We start from the raw sequence: 14,058 nt of genomic DNA on the forward strand, positions 1-14,058 counted from the left end.
GGCTACTTACCCCAAATCAGCTACAGCTTTTAAATAGAATCGGCCCTTTTGATTATTTTTATTTTAGAAGGAGCAAGAATGGATTTCTAGGATTATTTGAGAAAGATCCTTATAAAATAGAGATGATCAGACAAGAAAAAAAAAAAAAAAAAAGGTTTTGTAAAAAGCATTACTAATACCTGTTGTGTATAGGTATAAGTTGTGGATGCTCCATCCCTGGAAGTGTTTAAGGGCGGTAGGATGGGCTTTGAGCAACCTGAGTGGAAAGTGTTTCTGCCCACGTCAGGGGGGGTGGAATTAGATGATCTTTAAGGTCCCTTCCAACCCAAAACATTCTGTGATTCTATGATCCCTTTCTGTAATCCAGTAATTTTCAGAGATCTTTTGGGTTGAAAAAACTGTATTGGTTTTATTCATGCTTGACAAATTCTTACTTCAGTTCTTGTTCACCACATACATCACAAGAGCTTCTTTAAAAGCTTGTACTTTAAAAGCTACAATCAGCTCAATTTTTCATATGGGTATACCCTTTTTTCTAAGGGTATTCATATGCATCAATTAGGACAGGGAACATATATAACTCTTCTCTGCTGCCAAGCCACACTTATTGTAACATATTGTGTAAAACACAGCAAAATATAAGCAAAACAAATAAAATCGATACCATCTGTGACAAGTGTCAAGGAGACAGACATGTCACAGAAACCTATAAAATGAATTGCTCAAGCCAGCAACTAAGTCAGAAGTTCAAAAAATGATACCAGAGGATATTTTTTCTGTCTCCTGAATATAGTTGAAAGTAAATGTTTAATCTGAACTAAAACACAAAAACTTCATCACTTATGAATCAAGGAAAGAGACTCTATCTTTCGAAGTTTTATTATTCTTACTCTGGTATTAGGAATGTTATACAACACTTGAAATGTAGACTGGAAACTTCTGTCTAAATTTTATTTTTATTATCCCAGGTTAACAATATCATCAGCCACAGCTACTTTTTTTAATGTTAATAAGTCTTCAACATTAAGAGGACTAAATACAATGTCTAACATACAGTGAATTCAGAATATTATATTAATTATTGCATAAATAAAACTGGAAAATAATTCAACACACTTTGTGTAGAACAGTTTTTGAGGGTTTTCAGAAAGTTATATTAACATTCCAGAAGCTATAAAATATTTTAATTCATAGTAATTTATTTTCTGAAGGAATGTACATGTATTGAGAAAAATGCAGCTATTTAATTTTAGAAAATATTAAGCTGTCTTGTTTGGTTATGTTTTTTGTTTGTTTTTTTTTGTTTGCTTTCTTGTTCTTCTCCAAATATTAAATGAAAAAGATATATTGACTAACTCATCAGGGAAATCACCTCCAATAATTGAGATTTACAATTCAATTATATTTTATACTCACTTCTTTTTATTGTAAGTTTTCTAGCATTCTGTCAGTTTGTTTTGTGCGCACATATTCTTATTCAAAAAACAGTAACTCTTTAAAATATTTAATCTGTTGACTTCTGTAACACATTGCAATACACGAGCTACACTAGGAGATTTCTATATCCATTTAAAACATTTAAAATTACTTTTACTTGATGTATGATTTAATTCACAATTTTACATCTTCTAATGGTATTACTGTTACTTTTCCATATGTGAAATTCAATTGCCTTGTATTGTTGTCACTTCTTCAGGTCTTTTATCAGAATTAGCTATCAGTGGCTCTTAAAATGCAAAAAAGTAATATCTGAACAATGTTTCTCTCATTTGTTCTCTAGAAAAAGCACTAATTTTGCTATTTATGTTGTGTAAAATAAATCTGCATTTCTGTACTACAGAAATAATGAAAACATATTTTTCTAAAAGCTTGAAAATGTGGCATTTTAATACTTTTAGTCTAGAAGTTGTCGGGTCGTTCCCCCCCCCCCGCCCTCCCCCCCCTCCATACTTTTATATTTCCATTTGGCACATTTTACTTCTCAAGAGGTTTTTGTATTCTCACCATATAATAGTTGAAAAACCTGTTTTAATTTCCTTACTGTATTTTTTCAAGTTCCCCCATTTATAGCTGTAATAGCATTTCTGAGTGTGATTATTTATTTATTTTTCTAAGTTGTACATTTGCAATTACTCTGTTCCTAGACACTGCTTTATGAATGTATCTTTCAGCTTTCCTTTATGGATCTTCCATGTAATTACAATAAGATACATTTAAAATTGTTGAAGGTTTGACGTTCAAGCCATGAAACCAAGATGTGTCACAAAAAAGGCTGAAACTCTGGCCTGACACTAGCACCTTAGTATATCTCCAGTCTCACAAGTAATCCTCTTAACTAGTTCTATTTTCCGTCATCATACTTGCAGTTCAAGTAGAAAATGATCATAATCCTTTAAGCAGTAGAAAAGCATTAATTCTTTCAAATTTAATGTGCAATTATGTAGATAGACACAGGAAAGGAGAGGCAAGAGAAACCCCCTGACTGTGTACTGCAGATATACCTTGAGTTATTTGTCATAGGTTGATTGTAGTATAGAATACCTAGAGCTGGCAAAGTGACAACCTCTAGCACAGAATGCAAATAAGTATTTCTTAAGGAGAAGAACCAGAAGCCCAATATATTTTAAAAGTTGTGGCTAGTCATATACTTTCCCCTGACTTATAAACAGGGATGATCAAACAATAAATTGTTTTGATTATTTTAAGATAATTGGAGGAGAGTGTTCTTCAATAAATTTGAGTGTCCATTTTTTTAAGAGAAAAAAAAAAATGAAATCTTTCATAGAATGTGTTAAAAACACCACTTATTATTTTCCATTTTCAAAATATATTTTCTTTTAATTGATTTTTCTGTTGTCCCTTTAAAAGGAGAGGAAACAGAAAAGGAAGAATAAATCAATTCCTAGTATCTGATAAAAAAACACAAATATCTGAAAAATTTTACGTATTTTATTTTCCCGTATTAACCAAATAACAACTTGTGAATTTCAAACCCTGTATGCATTTCTGAATTTGTCATTGTGTTTTAAGTATCATCATACCTCTACACAACTAATGTGAAGCTGAATTAATTAAGAACATTTTATTTATATCAAATAATATTTTTAACAAGTTTTTTGTTTTGCAATTGCATTCTTATTGCTTTATTATCTGTCACAGATTCCTATTTCTTTCTTGCTTTGTGCATATTTGAGTATAGAAACTTCATATGGCTTCCACTTCCCTTTTGCTAGGGTTCAATGTGCTTTGCATTATCACAATATAATATTGTACATTAAAAAACAACCATGTGTTCCAGAAGTAAATGAGCCATCCTTGCTTTGGAATAAATGTAAGGCAAATTAATATTACTTTTAAGGCAAATCACAGTTCACTGGAATTGTTCAATTTACTCTAAAGTAAATACAGTCTGAATCTTTAACATCATGACTATCTTCCTGACTTCTCTAATAATTACAGTATTGTCCCTCTCCCATTTTTTTTCCCTTTCTTCCATTTCGCCATTACATAAGTCTCAAGAGGAGCTATAAGAAATATTCAAAACTCACTTTTTTTTTCCTTTTTTTTTTTTTTTTCCAATTTTCTAGACAGTTGTATCTGCCTATATTCAACTGCTGGTCTGTGTTTCTTAAGCTTATTACCTACTGTAAGTTTTCCATATAAAATGGAAAATACATGCAAAAATACACATATCTGTAAATTACAAAGTCATTAAGATACAAGTTATACTGCTATTCCTATATACAATTGTGTGCCAATTTTTCTTTACAGTATCATTCACAGGTATGATGTAGAGCTTGGTATCCATGGGGCACATTACCTAAGCTATGCAGCTTCTCTAAAATAAATCTTTGATGTAGTTGTATATGTGGGAATATGCTGCATCTGAAAATAATCTTGCTGCTGGTAAAAAATTTTAGATGGAATATTGTGGTGGTTTTACTCGGGTGGGCGGCTGAGCTCCACCACAACCGCTCTCTCGCTCCCCTTCCTCAAAGAGGAACAGGGAGAAAATACGATGAAAAGGGCTCAAGGGTTGAGATAAGGACGAGGAGATCGCACAGTAATTATCATGACAGGCAAAACAGACTCAGCATAGGGAGATAGTAAGATTTATTGCCTATTACTAACAAGCTAGAGAAGTGAGAAACAAAGGAAAGAAACCAAAAGCACCTTCCCCCCCATCCACCCTCTTCCACCTCCTCCCCCTGAGCGGCACAGGGGAACAGGGGAATGGGGGTTATGGTCAGTCTATAGCGCTTCTTCTCCACCACTCCTTCTCAGTCACTCTCGTCCCCTGGGCTGTGGGGTCCCTCCCACGGGATGCAGAACTTCCTGAACTGATGCAACGTGGGCTGCCCACAGGCAGCAGCTCTTCAAGAACTGCTCCAGATATGGGTCCGTACCACGGGGTCCATCCCTCAGGAGCAAACTGCTCCAACCTGGATCCCCCACGGGCAGCAGCTCCTGCCAGGTCACCTGCTCCTGCGTGGTCTCCTCTCCACGGGCTACAGGTCCAGCCCGGAATCTGCTCCGACAGGGGTCTCCGTCGGTGCAGGTCCACCTGCTCTACCATGGTCTCCTCCATGGGTTGCTGCGTGGAACCCTGCTCCACCGTGGTACTCCATGGGCTGCAGGGGGACAGCCTGTTTCACCATGGTCCTCACCACAAGCCGCAGGGGACTTCTGCTCCGGCACCTGGAGCACCTTTCCCCCTCCTTCTTCACTGACGTTGGCGCCTTCAAGGCTCTTCCTCACTCCTCTCACTCTCCCAGATGCTGTGTGGTGCAGCGTTTTTTTTTTTTTTTTTTTTTCCCCTGTCTTAAATATGCTCTCACAGAGGCGCAAAACAACATCACTTATTGGCTCAGCTCTGGTCAGCAGTGTGGCCCTTACCAAAGATAGGGCAGCTTCTAGATCCTTCTCACAGAAGCCACCCCTGTGGCACCCTGCTACCAAAACCTTGCCACGTAAACCCACTACAAATATTTAATGCACTAAAACTAAATGGCCATTTAATCTTGTCATCTGAGCTTTAACTTAGATGTAGCCCTACAATGTTATACCAAACAGAGGATTTAACTTGGTTCATAAGAATACAGAACTGGGTTATGTTTGTGCCAATTCATATTCTGAGAGTACAAATGTATACAATTTTGACTTTTCCTACTATTAAAATATAATTAAAATAAAGAACACGTTTTAAAATAATATGGTCAACATACTCTCCAGTGATTAGGAAAAAAACAGTAAAAATTTCTATTTCCCTTTAATAAATGCATAAAATAATTTTAAAATTGGAATTAGCAAACAATGGAACATTTTAAAGCATGAATATAAAAAAGGGAATATAAAAAAAGGAAGTAAACTACATACAAATGTGCTGCGAGCTAACCACCAGATTAAAATATTTTAAAACGGTAATAATTCCTCGTAAAGTAGTTAGCCTTAGCATCTGTTCAGTTAATTGACAGTAATCATTCTCACAGAACAGGCCAGAATATTATCCTGTAACTCACAGATTGTTTTTGACTGAAATAGCCAAACAGAAATATATGACCTATTTTAAAATTCTTATTTATTTCCTTGTAGAATGGAACAGACATAAAATAAGTACAATCAGAATAGCTACTTAGAGGCATTTGCTACCCTTTAGAATCCCTGTCCTTCCTGCCTTTGAGCTTTAAAAAAAAGCCAAGAGTTCGTAAGTTGGTGTAATTCTCTTACTTTATGTAGAAATACGTCTGTGAAGTGCTGGATTTTCCTACATTTGTTACATTTGCTATGTGGATGAAAAACTCTCAAAGTAAGCTTGGAGATTTTTCAGCATAGGATATTTTGGTGTGGGGAGGAAAAAGCTGTGAAATTAAATATTAAACATGTAGAAAGTGAATAGGAAGAAAAAATGTCTTTAAACTTGAAGAAAAAACTTGCTCGGCCGAATCATAGAATCATTAAGGTTGGAAAAGACCTCCAAGATCATCAGGGCCAGCCATCGCCCTACTACCAATGTCACCCACTAAACCATGTCCCTAAGCACCACATCCAACCTTTCCTTACACACCCCCAGGGACAGTGACTCCCCTACCTCCCCGAGCAATCCATTCCAATGCCTGACTACTCTCTGAGAAGAAATGTCTCCTAATTTCCAACCTAATCCTCCCCTGGTGCAACTTAGGGCCATTCACTCTAGTCCTATCACTAGTTATCTATGAGAAGAGGCCAACCCCCGTCTTCCCAGAACTTCCTTTCAGGTAGCTGTAGAGAGCAATAAGGGCTCCCCTGAGCCTTCTCTTCTCCAGACTAAACAACCCCAGTTCCCTCAGTCGCTCCTCACAGAACCTGTGTTCCAGACCCTTCACCAGCCTTAAATTAAAGCATTTGCTTTAATAAGCAAAGGTAGGTATTTGTTAGCTAGGCCAACAAAAACAACAACAAAGAAAGCAGTACTACATATACCAAAAGTATACTTTATATATACAATAAGATAAAACTAAGTATACAGTATAAAGCTATGCAGTTCACTGACATTTTGCACTGTGTAGTATTTCAGATTATTTTTAGGACTATGTTTATTGGCCAGGTGTCCCGTTTACAAATCTATTTTCAGCAGTCTACATCTCGTCATCTCTGTGTCACGTCCAGAACACATAACTGAAATAAGAGAAATAGAGATAAAATTATGTTCTGTTTCAAGAGTGGCTATTGTGGCTTTTAACAGAGTGAACTATTCTTATATATTCTTATATAGTTCACTCTTAAATTAAGTTTATAAGCTTAATCTTTAAGGTAGAAGTCACTTTCCCGTCAATGTTTAAAGGAGTGCTAATAATGCCTCATACATACAGGAGATCACTGTGAAAGATGAGTTTACAGGTGTAAGTTATAGGCTTTAGGAAAATGAGATTTGATCAGCCAAGCATTTCAGGTGAAGATCATGAGAACAGTTAATGAACTTGAAAAAAAGTGTTAGCTCTCCTGAGACAATTTCTTAGTGACTGGGAGGTAACGATACATATTTGCAGAAGCAATTTAGATAAGACAGCAAAAGAAGAGTCTAACAAACTAATTATCAGAAGTGTCACTATGTGTTGCTTTATTATAAATACAAAAATCTATTACATGATTAAAAAAAATTAAAATGTTGCTTTCTAGTCTAAAAATAATCAGCCTTTCCTGTCCAATAAGAAAAAAATTGCAAGTTGTTAATTATTTCTACTAATAGGACACTGATTTCAAAGCACTAAAAGCTCAGGAACAGAGTTCTCAGGTAATCCAAAGTCATTGTGAAGACTTTTGTGATGGTCTAAGAATTTCAAGAAATTTAAGTTATTAATGTACCTGTTTATCAGAATCCTGTTACTCATTAATCTCTCATTTTTAAAATAAAAAGCATGTACTCCAGAAGCATAATGTCAGATGTACAAAAAAGTGCACTGTTAAAAATAACAGCCCAGGTAAAATATAGCCTGTGACACCCAACATTTTAGTCAATTTACAGCATCGTCTGTATAGTGCAGGTAAGAGCACAACAGTGACATCACTGGACGGACGGACGGACAGAAGAAAGGAAGGAAGGAAGGAAGAAAATCTTCACGTGAGTAAGTCAATTACAACGTATACACAATTTGTTGCATTTGATCTGTACTGACACCAATTATATTTTCAGCAAAATATATTCAACATGAGAAATCTTGTATCCAATTCAGATGCAGATGGTGTTATCATAATCTAAGAGCTACATAAGCTAAAGTTTTAAAATATAATTTCTGTTTAACATGCAAGGAAGAGAGAGGTTTGTAAGGAGAACAAAACCAAACAAAGCCAAACAAAAAAAAAAACGCACAGTAATTAACAGTGTTGTATGAAAAGTAAAATAAAGATATTCATTTCAGCAATGTCAGTGCCTATTTGAAAGGGAAATGGATTATCAGCAATTTCAATAATTGCTTTGTCACCAATTATTTAAGATATTAATAATCAAATCAAAGAATTTGGAAAGTTGATATGTTGCCAAACAGAAAAAATAGATGACAGCACGACAGTCTTTTCAATTTATAGCAGAAATGTCAAGCTTCTAATGCATATTAACATCACACCTGTAAAACAAAATGTAGCTCTACACAGAGGAAGTCTCACCTAGTACATTTTCTCTGAAGTTGTGTCTCAGCTCTGAAAGAAAATACCCACATTAGAGAAATGAGAGCAAAACTGCTATCTAGCATCAGTACCTGCATGGCTACCTCAAAGAATTTAATTGGCAAGCTGCAACAAAAGTACAGCCAAAACCTGAAGATGGCTTCAAAAATTTACATTCCAAAACAATGCTGAGATAAGGAGCAGGGCAACTGTTTGCTGATGCCAAAGACATTCTTTATGACTTTAATGGAAAGGAAAATGTCTCAGGACAAACATGCTGGCAACCGTCAATCCAAGTCTTGCTCAAGGGAGTGTGAGAGATACAATACCTTTTTTACCATGTTATCTAGAATCCAGAGGTACTGATTTCCTTCTCATTTAGTCAAATTCCCCTTTCTTTTCCTATTATGCTGAGCTGGAAGGCCTGGTTAGCGTTGGATGTCTTGCACAGTTAAGATATATCTTGTCCAGAAAATACATTTATTCTATACTTATTTCTAAATTTCTCACTGTTACACGATAACAGATAACTCATATAATCATATTTTGCTCCAAAATGAGATGCTGCAGCATCCTTAAAATGTTACATATTGTATTCATACATATATTCTATTACATATCACTAGTATTTCTTTTAGTTGCACTCTCAGTGTGCAAAGCATCTTCTTTGCACTTCCAAGATGACCCCTGTACGAAGATATTTGTATTCTAATGACAGAGAAAGAAATGAAGGAAAAAAAAAAGTAAAAAGAAAAAAAAAAAAGAATGGAATTAAAAATAAATATAAACCTACCAGATTGAATGCATAAAAGGCTGCAGCGTCAAAGAAATGGGTCATTAGAGGGCCTGAAATGCAATCAGAGCAGGGGCCCTGCATAAAGCTGTGATATCAGATGCAATGCATAAGAAGCCCTGTGAGTGAGGCATAGGGTCAATCTACAAGAAACTGACAAACAGGCAGTCAAGGATGGAAAACTTAGAAAGGAAGATGGGAACACTTTACACATGAATGAGCAAGAATAAACTTTGCTATGAAACAAAAGTAAATAAACTGACAATACCTGAAAGTTTTTGTATGTGTTTTTCATAAATAATGCTGTTACAAAAAAAAAAAAAATAATAAATATTGGGAGAGATGTAAGAGAAATGCAACCTTTTCCTTTTTTTCTTTCTTCTTTTTTATTTATTTATTATTATTTTTTTTTTCTTTCACATCATTTACCTACTTGGTCTGCAATGAAATGAAAAAAATATATATTTTTATGGCAATAGTAATATTGATTTCATAATATTTTTCTATACTACTTTTATTTTACTTATAAGCTTGAAACATTTGATTTAGTGCTTGGTCTATGTACCCAGGCTTAAAAAATGAAAAATCCTCATATAATCTTACAAATTATTTGACAGGAAAGCCTCTATGTGTAGAGCTGGCACATACTCTCATTTTTGGATTTTATTTTTATTGATTTTTTAATTATTTTCATTTAGAAATGTTTCCTCATGTATCTGTTTTACTGGGTTTCCTGTCTGTGTTGAGATACAACTGCAGCACCATCAGAAAAGCTTATGTATTAAATACTTTATAAATTTTTATCTTGTCAGTACTAAATTCTAGCCAATGATAAGAATAAGAAGTTATTATCAGATAATGCTACATAACAGTTATCACTGAATGGACTGGGTTGGAAGAGACCTCAAGCATCATTCAGTTCCACCCCCTCGCCATAGGCAGGGATGCCACCCACTAGATCTGGTTGCCCAGGGCCTCATCTAACCTGGTCTTGAACACCACCAGGGATGGGGCATCCACAGCTTCTCTGGGCAACCTGTTCCAGTGCTTCACCACCCTCTGAGTGAAGCCTTCTCTCCTAACCTCTAATCTAAATCTCCCCTCTTCTAGTTTAAAACCATTCACCCTCGTCCTGTCATTATCTGATTGACCATCTCTCCATCCTTTTTGTAAGACCCCTTTAAGTACTGAAAAGTCACAATGAGGTCTCCCTGGAGCCCTCTTCTCTCCAGGCTGAACATCCCCAGCTCTCTCAACTTTTCTTCATAGGAGAGGTGCTCCAGCCCTTTGGTCATTTTTTGGCCCTCCTCTGGACCCTCCATAACAGGTCCACATCCTTCTCATGCTAGGGGCTCCAGACCTGGACACAATGCTCCAAGTGGGGGCAGAGAAGGGGGGAACGATCACCTCCCTCAACCTGCTGGCCGCTCCTTTGTTGATGCAGCCCAGGATGCAGTTGGCCTTCTGGGCTGCAAGCGTTCACTGGTGGCTCATGTCAAGCTTTTCATCCACCAGATGAACCGCTTATCAGGTGGTTCATGGATCCAAGAGCACCTGCTGAAACCTCCTGAGGTGGCACCTACTTCATGTTTTTACAGTTCCTTTCTGGAGGGTGCCCTGTTTAAAGACATACAGTAATGACTCCATTTATAACAAAAACCTATCTTCTTTTCTTGCTCTAGACTATTGGCCTTGTATTTCTGTCTTCAGGAATAAGATTTACATCTGAACTGCAGAAGACTAGTTATCTCCTAATAGCAGTCACTAAAAGAACATAATAATAATAACAATAATAGTAACAAAACTTGTCCCTTACATCGATATGCCTGAATCATTCACACTAAGTTGCTTATTTAATTTGATTGATCTGAGACAGACACTCAGCACTCATGTCTCTCGTTGTAACTTGACTGAAATAAACTATGATGAAGAGCAATCTGGACATGATAAAATTTATTATTTTCATATAAAATAATGGATTAGACTACCACCACCACCAACAACAACAACAAAAACATCAATATAAGTACTGATTGTCACATGGGGTATAAATGCTAGGTTTTGGTAGCACGGGGTGTGGGTGTTTGTGGGCTGCGGGGTGTAAGTGTGGCACCTGTAGGAAATCATGACTGCTCCTGTACCAGACATGGTGGGTTGCAGTTGGCTCAGCAAAGGAGCCACAAGAGGGTGCATTTGATCCCATCAGCTAAGTGGGTGGCACTTCTGGGAAGTATAAGAAAGGTCAAAAGACATTGAAGAGGTCATTGAAGAACAATAGACAGACAAAGGGGATGAATCTCATGATAGTAGGAAGTGATCTGTGGTGGAACTGATTAATAGCCCTGAAGAGAGAGAGACCCATGGATAAGCCTACAATGGAGCATGTGCACTCTAAAGATACTGCAGCCCATGGAGGACCTATGCCAGAGAAGTGAAAATATGTAAGAATGAAGGGGCAGTAGGCAGAAACTTCTGTCTTCATCTCAGTCACATACCACCCTCACCAAAGAGACTACATGTAATTTGCAGCAATAACAAAGAGAATGGACAACTGGAAGTGGGGAAGAAAAGTTTCTAGAGTGAAGCAGAGTCTGGGAAAGGAGAAGGAAAGGTATTCTCTGTAGTGTTTTATTGTTTAATTTAATTTTCCACAACTGAATCAGTAATTAATTGTTTACATTATATGATTTTGGGAATCAGTTAAATGAAATTTGCCAAGTCAGGTTCGTTTTACCTGTGACAGTGGCGAGTGATTTTTCCCTCTTTATTTCAGCCTGAGTTTCTTCATTCCTTCTCTTCCTATTTTGTTCTCCATTCCACTGAGACTTCTCTCTCAGTAGCTGTGTGGGTTCTTCGCTGCTAACCAGGGTCAACCCCCTACAAATATCAAAGAAATTATTTTTACTACTGTTTCCTGTTTGTAGGAGTACTTAGTGTAGATACATATAAATAATTTAGAGTTGTACTTTTTTTTTTTTCCCTTTTTGAAAGTGAAAGATAATTAAGTACTCATCACTGAAATAAGATGTTAATAAACTGCAGATAACAGGTACACTTATGTATACATAAAAAGCAGAAAAAAATAAGGGAATATTCTTACTGCATCCCCTGTACTGACCACTTAAAAAGCCTTCAGTCTCAAATTCTGAATGTCTTTTGCGTAGAGATTGACAGTCAAAATAGGTTGCATGGTGATTTTTGGCTTAAAAATGTCCTTCAGAGAAGAGGAGATAAAAGCTATTCAACCCATATTCACTGGTACTTGGGAAGAAGGAGTGTTTGGGGGAGACTAGAAAATCTGTTTTATATAAACAAATATACCTATAATGTTAAATATTTATGTCTATTATATACAGCCAATTTCTAGTTTTATCATTTCCATATATCCATTAATTGATGTTGGTTACACTGTTTTGAACTAAAAGACAATTCATATATAAAATTTATATATAAAATACAGTTGAAGGTTCATATATTCTTCAGAATCACTAATTTAGTTGTTGATTTTTATATATCATGTAGAAATGCAAAGTGGAATTGCATTTTTTTCAACAACAAACTCGAATAACAAAAAAATGGGCATTTTAATATTACCTTAATTTTCCTTGCTACTGCTATGCAGTAAAGGTTATTGGGCTTGCTTATAGATTTTCTTTTCCTTTTCATTTCTTTTAGAGGAAGACTGCTAATCTATTTTTTTCAGTTTGATGAAAATGAAAACAAATGTCCTTATAGAACAGTCTCTAGAGCCAAGAGTGAAAATTGTCACACCTTTTCCACACAGACAGCTAAAATGGATAAAATATTTGAAATTTAGTGTGTTAATAGCACTCACTTTGACAAAGACTGTGATTGAAAAAAGAATTGATTTAATAATAATGACAAGAGATGAGAACTCTGTGTAAACTCATTAAGCACTGACTGAGATTCCCTTTAGCATCTACTAAATAAACCCAGCTGCTTCTGCACCTCAAAATAGGAATTTTTTCTGCTCAGTCTGGCAGCTAGAGCAGCTGCTCATGGATAGTAGCTTCCCTAGGAGAAAATTCATTAAGAAAAGACATATGACCCTATATAATCAAAATATTTAGAGCAAAAATGTTATTTCTTTTCTCTGGATCTATTATATCATTGGAAAATAAATATACATCTGTTTAAACAAGGGATATAGATTCATTCAAGTATTAGGAGAAATAAATCAAATTCTCCATTTTCAGTATTTGTATTGAAAGCCTACTGTACATCATCTGGTAAAATAATATAGCCATTTAGTCTGTTAAGACTATTAAAATTCCTACAAACAATGGTAATGCAAAATCAAAGCTGAACTATTAATTAAGATTTTGAATATGTATACTCTTATCAGAAAATATAATCTTTAATATACGCTAAGAACTAAATATCATTGTTCCATAATAGAAGTGAACTGTATTTAACCAGATCTGTTTTGAGGCTTATGAAATGTTTGTAGGTAAATTTTTATTCACTTGCCTTCATGAGATACAGCTGTTGAACTGAAGCTTTTCCTTAAAAACACTCCAGATGTTTTCCGGATTCTAATCCTGCCCTTTCAGAACTGTAGGTCATGTTAAATCACAAAAGTAATCAAGAAATCAAGTTCCAGGAAGTTATCTGAGTTTAGTGTTTGTTGAACATGATCCTTCTGTTTTATAGTTTGGTGAAGTTTAGGAAACAATGCAAGAGAAGCCAGATACATTTACTCCATACTCACTGGAGAGGGTAGATGAGAAAATCCCCTAAATTTGCAGTTCATTCTCATTTTTCCATAGTGTACTTAAAGGAGTTGATAAACTGTGTTATAATCTTAGCTCTGGGGCATCTACTATCAGTCTTTTTTTTTTTTCTGACAAAATAAAATTTACTTTGTATGTGGCCAGCAGGACTAGGGAAGTGATTGTCCCCCTGTACTCGGCTCTGGTGAGGCCGCACCTCGAGTACTGTGTTCAGTTTTGGGCCCCTCGCTACAGGAAGGACATCGAGGTGCTCGAGCGAGTCCAGAGAAGGGCAACGAAGCTGGTGAGGGGTCTGGAGAACACGTCTTACAAGGAGCAGCTGAGGGAGCTGGGGTTGTTCAGCCTGGAGAAGAGGAGGCTCAGGGGCAACCT

General features: G+C 36.1%; 1 long non-coding RNA gene across 2 annotated transcripts; it reads right to left on the reverse strand.

Annotated features, from left to right (window-relative positions):
- Nucleotides 1-1,994: 1,994 nt before the first annotated feature.
- LOC310896245 lies at nt 1,995-10,928 on the reverse strand. Of its 2 annotated transcripts, none has more exons than XR_014581304.1 (3): nt 8,933-10,928; nt 8,140-8,172; nt 1,995-6,654 (listed from the first exon to the last, which is right to left on the reverse strand). It is a non-coding gene; the product is annotated as an uncharacterized lncRNA (long non-coding RNA). The 2 variants fall into 2 exon arrangements; XR_014581305.1 differs by having other exon boundaries at nt 8,100-8,172.
- Between the last annotated feature and the right edge of the window lie 3,130 nt (nt 10,929-14,058).

This window comes from Anser anser (genome assembly GCF_964211835.1).
Source record: "Anser anser genome assembly, chromosome: 3".
In the NCBI taxonomy this organism is placed as follows: domain Eukaryota; kingdom Metazoa; phylum Chordata; class Aves; order Anseriformes; family Anatidae; genus Anser; species Anser anser.